This window comes from Hippopotamus amphibius, chromosome 3 (assembly GCF_030028045.1).
Source record: "Hippopotamus amphibius kiboko isolate mHipAmp2 chromosome 3, mHipAmp2.hap2, whole genome shotgun sequence".
Lineage (NCBI taxonomy): Eukaryota > Metazoa > Chordata > Mammalia > Artiodactyla > Hippopotamidae > Hippopotamus > Hippopotamus amphibius.
Genome location: NC_080188.1, coordinates 138,258,643 through 138,268,228, shown reverse-complemented (window position 1 = coordinate 138,268,228; position 9,586 = coordinate 138,258,643). Strand labels below are relative to the sequence as shown.

At 39.8% G+C, this 9,586-nt stretch overlaps 1 non-coding gene across 1 annotated transcript; it reads left to right on the top strand.

The window, feature by feature from the left end:
* Positions 1–9,141: 9,141 nt before the first annotated feature.
* Positions 9,142–9,248, top strand: LOC130850557 (U6 spliceosomal RNA). Its single transcript, XR_009052929.1, has one exon. It is a non-coding gene; the product is annotated as a U6 spliceosomal RNA (small nuclear RNA).
* Positions 9,249–9,586: the final 338 nt, after the last annotated feature.

Genomic DNA, 9,586 nt, shown 5'->3' with positions numbered 1-9,586 from the left:
CCTGCCAATGCAGGGAACACAGATTCGATCCCTGGTCTGGGAAGATCCTGCATGTCGCAGAGCAACTAAGCTTTTGTGTCATAACTACTGAGTCTGAGCTCTAGAGTGTGTGAGCCACAACAACTGAGCCCGCATGCCACAGCTCCTGAAGCCTGTGTGCCTAGAGCCTGTGCTCCACAACAAGAGAAGCCACCACAATGAGAAGCCTGCGCACCACAACAAAGAGTAGCCCCTGCTCGCTGCAACTAGAGAAAGCTCGCGCAGCAAGGAAGACTCAATGCAGACAATCAGTCAATCAATCAATCAATTTATTAAAAAAAAGGAAAAGGAAAACAATAAAGTCAATAAAAAGTTGGTTCTTTGAAAAAAATCAACAAAAGTGCCAAATCTTTAGCTAGACTGAGCACAGAAAAAAAAGAAAAAACAGAAATTACTAAAGTCAAGGATGAAAAAGGAGACATCATTAGCAACCTTCTAAAAATACAAAGGGTTGTGAAGGAATACGATGAATAACTGTATGTGTAAATACAAATGGGTATGTGTGCTTTACTGAATAAGAAAGACTTTTCAAAGCGGAAACTATAAAGAAAAAGACTGAAAAATTTGACTATATGAAAACATAAAACTTTTGTATATATGGAAAATAGCATTAGCAAAACTATGAGAAAGGAAATGATTTACAAAACATTATGACAGAGTCAAAGTGCATAATAACTAAAGAGTTATTAGTCAAAAGATAAACATCCCAAAATAAAAAGATGAGAATAATGCAATTTATACACTATGAAACATCAACAATCAGTAAACATACAGGAAAAAAATCAAATTCAGTGGTAATACACACTATGTATTACTGCAAATCAAAGAGATAACATTTTATTATGTGATTTTGGGTAAGTTACTGATACTCTCTACATTTTCTTCTTTAAAATTTAATTTTTATTTTTATCAAACTAATGCATGTGTGTTGTTTTACTTGTACGTCATTTTCAAAGTTAAATAAAACTACAAAGATAGTAACAAAAATCAGCAGCCACCTGCCTCTGCTCTCCTCACTGTGAATTTCTGCCTTCTCTGGGCAACCACCTTCAGCTGTTTCTTCTAGCAAATAGGACATGCGGCCCTGAGTATGTGATGAGTATGGGAATAAATAGCCACTGCTTGAGAGGGCTGCCACTGAAGCCGTGTCCTGAATGCAGAGCCAGGTTTCTTTTAAGGCTAGGAGAGGATGGGAGCACCCAGAGAAGAGGGTGGATCTGTAAGGAAGTGTTGGCTATAAGCAGTACCTGCAGAGGGAGGGTTTGGAGGTGCGGATCAATGGCTGTGCAGGTATAGCCGGGAAGTACAGAGCATCCTGGGGATAATGCGTAGAGCACAGATGGCCAGAGTGGCTGACTCAGATGGAAGAGGGAATCGAAGGTATTGGGGTTTTAGTTTCCAGTCTCTTTGAGAGCAGTGGATAATGAATAGCCCAGGACTAGAAGGCTGATCTCACTAGGTTGGGCTGATGGAGAACCTAAAAATGGCAGACTCAAATGAGCTCTTAGTAAAGCATTAGCACAGCAGCTGGCAGCAGGAAGCATTTAATAATCTTAGCTATATTAGCATACGAATTATTGGCAAAAGTGTGTGTATTTGATAATACCAAGCACAGGTGGGAATGTGAGAACTAGGTACTGTTGCTGATATTGCATTTATACAGACTTTCTAGAGGGCAACTTGACAATATATTACAAAGAGGTTTCTGGTTTTACTTTTTAGGTATGTATGCATTGAGGTAGTAACTTCATTCGAATTTATCCTGAAGAAACAACTAGATAGATACACAACCAAATATGTATAAGGTGATTTACCTCAATGTTGTTTATAATAGGAAAAGCCAGAAAATGTAACTAACTAATCAATGATAGAAATTGGTAAAGTGAGTCCCAGACCAAAGACAGAAATACTATAAAATTGTTAGAAAGGTCTTACATGGGAAAACAATTAAGTGAAAAGTAAGTTTAAAAATAGTCTGTATAATGTGATCTTAAATATATAAAGTACATATTTATGCATATGCATAGAAAAATATCAAAACAGTGATTATCTCCAGGTGGTATGATTGTTTTGTGTATGTTTTTCTGTATGTTACAAATTTGCTTCACTGAAATTTTCTTTTCTATTTTTTTTCTTTTTTGGTAATGGAGGAAAAAAACCTGAATAATGTTATTGAAAAAAGTATAAAGGTCTGTTTCACTCAAGTTCAAACTTCATCATCTACTCTTTTAATTCTTTACTTTATTCTCTAATTGATTAATGAATGTAGCTTTGTCTTTTCCAACCTGGAAACTGTATGTCTACAGAAAACACTTTTGATATGGAGGGGTTTCCTTATTATTCCCAATGTTTCTTTCAGACCAGAGCAATCAACCCCTCTCTATTTATTTTTTTTTAATTTTATTTATTTATTTACTTACTTTTTATTTATTGGCTGTGTTGGGTCTTCGCTGTTGCACGTGGGCTCTCTGTAGTTGTCGAGGGCGGGGGCCACCCTTCGTTGAGGAGAGCGGGGGGTGGGGCTACTCTTCACTGTGGTGCACCGGCTCCCCCTGTTGCAGAGCACGGGCTCCAGGCTCGTGGGCTTCAGTAGTTGAGGTGTGTCTGGTCAGCACTTGTGGCTCACAGGCTCCAGAGCACAGGCTCAGTAGTTGTGGCGCAGGGGCTTAGTTGCTCCTCGGCATGTGGGATTCCCCCAGACCAGGGCTCGAACCCGTGTCTCCTGCATTGGCAGATAGATTCCCAACCACTGCACCACTAGGGAAGCCCAACCTCTCTTTTAAACAGTGCCTCTATTCCAGTGACAGCAGAAGTCTGCAGAAGCCACTAAACTCACCAATATCCTTCCGCCACAGCCCCCCATAATTCCATAGTGGAATTACTGATTGTCTGTAATAGATGCAGATCTCTTTTATTGGCACTGTGAAGAGGATAGTACCTAGAACATAGCATACCAGCAACTTAATTAAGAAAGATGATAGTGGCATTACGAACAAAGGCCATTCTCACTTTACCCTAACATTCTCAAGCAGTAGGTATTAATAATGTTTGTGGTGTGAACCAACAAATCTGAGGAAGTACATCTGATACCTACAGAAGCTCAAAGCCAAATGAGAAAATTGTTCCAGAAAATAACAGATGCTCTCAGATCAAATATATCTCCCGAGAGGAAAAAGGAATAAACATAGAAAATAACTCCAGACATGATCAGGACATCCAACTGAGGAAACATCAATATAGAGATCATTCAATTAAAAATTACATGCCCAGGGTTTGTTAAGATGTCAGTCCTTGATTTGGAGATCTGGGAATGATAGAAAAAATAAATTAAGAGAAACAGAACAGCCTGTGTGGGACTTCCCTGGTGGCGCAGTGGTTAAGAATCCTTCTGCCAATGCAGGACATGGTTTCGATCCCTCGTCTGGGAAGATCCCACATGCTGTGGAGCAACTAAGCCTGTGTGCTGCAACTACTGACCCTGCACTCTAGGGCCTGAGAGCCACAACTTCTGAGCCTGCCTGCTGCAACTAATGAAGTCCCTGTGCCTAGAGCTCATGCTCCGCAACAAGAGAAGCCATTGCAATGAGAAGCCCGCCCCCAGCAATGAAGCTGTGGCCCCCACTCACCACAAGTAAAGAAAGCCCATGCACAGCAATGAAGACCCATCACAGCCAAAAATAAATAAAATAAAAAATAAGAACAGCCTGTGGACTTCCAAAATCCCATGCCATACCTGTTAGAGCATTTTGTAATTGGGAGGTCAAATAAAGTTATGGGAGAGGGTATTGGTTCCAGAGTCAAGCAGAAATGTGTTTTAAGACCAATTTTGCCAACCTAGATGTGTGAACTTAGGCAAGTAATTAAATTTCTCTAAATTTACTTCATCTATAAAATGAGTGTGGAATATCTACCTCATGGGATTATTGTAAATATGAATAAAAGAATTTGTAAAAAATGTTTGGCATAGGTCCTGTAGACACTCCACCAATGATGACATGGAACATTATTGGTAACGTTCAGAGACCAGTGCACAACACCATACAGAGGAGCAAAGTGGACTTTGATAAACAGAAATGATCAAGTGCTTTACAGAGTCATCCAGTTCTTTTTTCTTTTAAAGAACTTTTATTGAGATAAAATTGACATACAATACACTGCATATTTTTAAAGTGTACAATTTGATATTTTTTTCTTATTGGTAATGTATATATGGTAATCACAATCTCTCAATTCATCCTCATCCAGTTCTTTATTGAAGAAAATAACGGCACACTTTTGTTTAAGAATAATCATGAGGCTAGTCCACTGAGTGACCATGGTTGTAGCAATAGCTAATCAAATGACGTTCATATGTTTATAAGAATCTTAAACTCTTCCATATTAAAGTCCACACTCAAAATGTGCCCAAAATATATCACCACCCCCAGAAAAAGGCTTGGGGAAAAAACGTGTTGTCTAGAAATTTTAAAGATACTCTTGAGGAAAATCAAATTTTACTTAATGAGGAAATTTTAAAAATCACCCCAAGGAAATTGATAATTTTCTAGAAAGCTCCTAGTGGCTAGAGAGTTGGCATGGAAGTCAAAAATGTGAAAAGTCATATTGCTGACACATAACATTAAAAAAAAAGTCTATGATGTTGTAATAGATACATTTTATTAATTAATTACTTTTATTAAAAATTTGAAATGCCTTCGCATCATGCTTTGGGTCCAGAATGAAAATCAATCAGGGTGGCACAGGAGAGAAATCATGGGATCCAGGGTCAGAGTTATGAGATGGGTTCCCTACTCTGTCTTTCCTAGTTGATTGACCTTGAGTGATTTATTTAACTCCTAAATCTGTTTTTCCATCTGTAAAATGGCAATTAAAATGCCTATCTTTGGCCATTGCTTGATCACTGAGCTTACGTAGAGTCACAAAAACTGAGATATGCTGGCTGTACTTTACATAAAGTTCTCAGTGAGTCCTGGAAACCCGCATGGAGTCATCTTCAAGATGAGTTGGGAGATGTGGTGGTGACAGGAGGGGACAGTTTGGGATGCAACCAATGCAGCTAAATCCTTGGGGGAAGTCTAGGAGGAAATTTCTGAAAATTGACTTAAAACTTCAGACTTGAGGAAACATAATTTTATTTAACAACAAAAAACAGTATAATGTCTGATGCCATTTTATTCTAAAATTTTCTTATCATTTCCTAACTTTATCATAATGAAATAAACACATCATGGCAGTCATCTTATATACATAGATGCACAAGTCAATGAAATAGCATTTTCTGGGCTAAAGGCAAGAACATTTTGAGTGTTCTCCATGGAATTAAATTAATCTGTTCATCTGTTTCCATAGTAAGCACTGTTGGCTTTGCCAGGCATGTTGGAGACACTTGGGGTTACTGTAGGAATCTGATGGCCAACGCGGTTACAGTGATATGGCATTCATCTGGATAGAACTGTTTTTTTCATATAGTTAATTTACAGTGTTGTATTGGTTTCAAGTGTACAGCAAAGTTGTACAGAACTCAGTCTTAAAGCTGAGATTTTGAACCCTCCTACACTGCTGGTGGGAATGTAAATTGGTACTGCCATTATGAAGAACAGTACGGAGGTTCCTTAAAAAACTAAAAATAGAACTACCATATGACCCAGCAATCCCACTCTTGGGCATATACCTGGAGAAAACCATAATTTGAAAAGATACATGCACCCCAACGTTCATTGTAGCACTGTTAAAAAGTCAGGACATGGAAGCAACCAAATGTCTATCAACAGAAGAATGGATATAGAAGATGTGGTACATACATACAATGGAATATTACTCAGCCATAAAAAAGAACAAAATAATGCTATTTGTAGCAACATGGATGGACCTAGAGATTGTCATACTGAGTGAAGTAAATCAGACGCAGAACGACAAATATCATATGATATCGCTTATATGTGGAATCTAAAATAGGGTACAAATGAATTTGTTTACAAAACAAAAGTGGAGTCACAGGTGCAGAAAACAAACTTATGGTTTATCAAGGGATAAGGAGAGGGAGGGATACATTGGGAGATTGGGATTGGTATATACACATTACTATATAAAAAATAGATAATTAATAAGAACCTGCTGTGTAGCACTACTCAATACTCTGTAATGGCCTATATGGGAAAAAAATCTAAAAAAACAAAAAAACAAAAAAAAAAGAGTGGATATATGTATATGTATAACTGAATCACTTTGCTGTTCATCTGAAACTAATACAACATTGTAAATCAACTATATTCTAATAAAAAAAAAGCTGAGATTTCACTGAGAGTCAGGCCTGCAAGGCCAGAGTTTAGAGTGCCTGGTTTACATTGTTTATTGTTACAGGGCAGTGAAAATATTTTATAATAGTAAGTACAATTAAGAAAATCATCCAGTTTGCAATCATATCGGAAACAATATTTTTGTGCCCAGGAACATCATGACCTAAAACTCCATAATTTTCAGGATCAAATAAAAAGCCTTTATTGGCTTGGCTGAACGGCTGACACACACAGACTTAAAAAAAAATGTTTTTGTAGTGGAGTGCTGGTAGATTGAAAGTGAACTGTGCTCTGTCTTGTGATTCACTGCAGCGTGTGCTGAGATGTGTGTATCTTAAGAGGTGTAAAACAACAGAGAAGAAAAGTGGAAAGGAGGTCCTCTTCTTGATTTGCAAATGGCCTCACATGGCCCTTGTTATTCCACACAATTTATAGGCTCCTGGACTTTTTGATATTCCTCCATCAAAACTTTCTTTCTCAGTGTCTGTCTCATTTCAAAGGGACACTAGCTAATCCATGCCACTGAGTTACCCCTAATTCACAGACACTTTAACTGTAGCTGGTGCCTTAACTCAAAGGAAAGAGTCTAATGCTGGGATTTCAAGCCAAAGTAGCCTCTGGGCTCCAAAGTGCATTTTGTTAAAGAATCTGCTAGACTATATTCAAACTCTTCAGAGAAAGACATTGCATTTCATTCATCTTCCATTTCCAGCACCCAGAACAATTCTTGTCCCCTAGTAAGGACTCCATATATGTTTGTTGAATGAAAGAAGGGATGAAAGGATGAAACCAACAAGGGGGGATCTTTTATTGTTGATTAATAAATATAATGTTTGTCTACTGAATAGGTCTAGTATTAAACCTATTTGAATTTTGGTCATGTTGTTGATTCCAAGTTTGGGTGCCTTACACACAGTGAGGCCAAACAAACTGAAACAACAAAGTTTGGAGCAGAGAAAGGTTTATTGCAGGGGCCAAGCAAGGAGAATGGGTGGCTTGTGCTCAAAAAGCCCAAACTCCCTGATGGTTTTCAGGGAAGAGTTTTTTTTTTTATTTTTATTTTTATTTTTATTTTTTTTTTGGGGGTACACCAGGTTCAATCAACTGCTTTTATACACATATCCCCATATTCCCTCCCTTCCTTGATGCCCCCCCCTCGAGTCCCCCCCACCCTCCCTGCCCCAGTCCTCTAAGGCATCTTCCATCCTCAAGTTGGACTCCCTTTGTTATACAACATCTTCCCACTGACTATTTTACAGTTGGTAGTATATATATGTCTGTGCTACTCTCTCGCTTCTTCTCAGTTTCCCCTTCACCCCCCGCCCCCTCCCATACCTTGAGTTCTCCAGTCCATTCTCTGTATCTGCTTCCTTGTTCTGGTCACTGAGTTCATCAGTACCATTTTTAGATTCCGTATATGTGAGTTAGCATACAATATTTGTCCTTCTCTTTCTGACTTACTTCACTATGTATGACAGATTGTAGTTCTATCCACCTCATTACATATAGCTCCATCTCATCCCTTTTCATAGCTGAGTAATATTCCATTGTATATATATGCCACATCTTCTGTATTCAGGGAAGAGTTTTTAATAGGCAACATTTGGGGGAGAAGGGCTGCAGGGTGTGTCACCTTCCTCTGATTGGTTGGTGGGGAGGTAATGGGGTCAGATCTCAATCATCAGCCATCTGATCCCAACCAGTCTGGGAGTCCAAGTGCTAGTGCTCAACCTCCACCTGGCTGGGGGGGCCTTAGTTCCAGTAGAAGAACTCAGAGATATATTGTTATGTATACCCCTTGAGGAGGAACAAGGACCGTGCTTTACGCTGCACTATTGTTTCTTGACTGCTCCTCCTTTGTTTCTGCATCCCCTCCCTTCCCTAATTAGTAACTGTCTGAATCTGCCTTTTGGAACTCAGAGAAAGTCTAGGAGGCTGAAGCCTTTTTCCTAAAAACAAGAAACAGGGGACACAGAAAACTTTTGTACCCAGGAGGGACCCACAGAGTCCTGCTCAGTTTCAATCCCGCCTGTTTTTGATACTCCTCAGTCTGGAGGGGAACAGGTGTTGGAATCATAAACTCAGCAGAGGAATTTGGTTTTGGGGGGACTCGGTTTCAATAACTGAAATCCTCACTCATCTTGACTCCACTTCTATCGAAGAGGGGGCATTTTCCTTCTGCTTGAGGGACTGTAAGGATGAGTGATTTGCCTAATATCTCTGTCTGTCTCTGTTTCTCTGCCTCTGTCTCTTTCCCTCTATCTCTTTCTCTCTCTCTCACACACACACCCTCCAGCTCTCTGCCATCTCCCCCAGCAGCCTTTGTAATAAATCGAGAGTGCCACAATTGCCTGTGCTGTGCAGCTTTAAAAAGAGAAAGCTGTCTGAAAGACGTACAAATATTGTGACTCCCTGGAATGAAAGCTTCTCTCCCGGGAGTCAGAAGAGAGAGCATGTGGAAATCTCAACCTCTCTGAACATCCCATCCTTTAAATAAAGCTCCTATTTAAGAGCAGTCCCTGGGGGTTCCGGGCTTGTCATCTTCCTGGCACTCTTTCGCACTGGACTGATTATTAGTGAGACAGCTAACACATGGGATGGAGGAAGGCCAGCCTGAGCGTGGGCTTTGTTCAGGGACTGTATCTTCTGGATGGCCAATCTGTCAGCAGCCTGCAGTCACATTTCAGATTTCTCTGCAACTGCGGTTTTAATCCCTCCCTGGGCGTAGATCTTTTTAAGAGCAAAATAGTATGATAGAATAAGTGACTTTAAAATCAGACTTATCTAGGTTCAAATCCCTGTTTCTGTGCTTGCTTTGGCAGCACACATACTAAAATTGGAACGATATAGCGAAGATTAGCATGGCCCCTTCGCAAGGATGACAAGCAAATTCGTGAAGCATTCCATATTAAAAAAAAAAAAATCCCTGTTTCCCTACTTACACTGTGATTCCGAGCACATCACTTAATCCCTCTCAGTCTGACTCTTCCCATCTGTAAAATGGGGATATTAACCCTGGCTTTGCAGAATCATTTTGTCAGCCAGCAGGCTAAATGGAATGTGGTTTAGAGGTGGTCAGCCAGCTTTCCAAATGGGATTCCATAAGGAAGAACAACAGAACTCTGCGGCCTCTCTTGCTCTGTGCTCTCTGGGGTCACCAGGGCACTTGTTTGCATTGTCTCCTAGTTTGAGAAACGCTAAGATGGCAATGACCCATTTAAGCCACAGGGTCTCAGTGTCCCCCGAGGGCA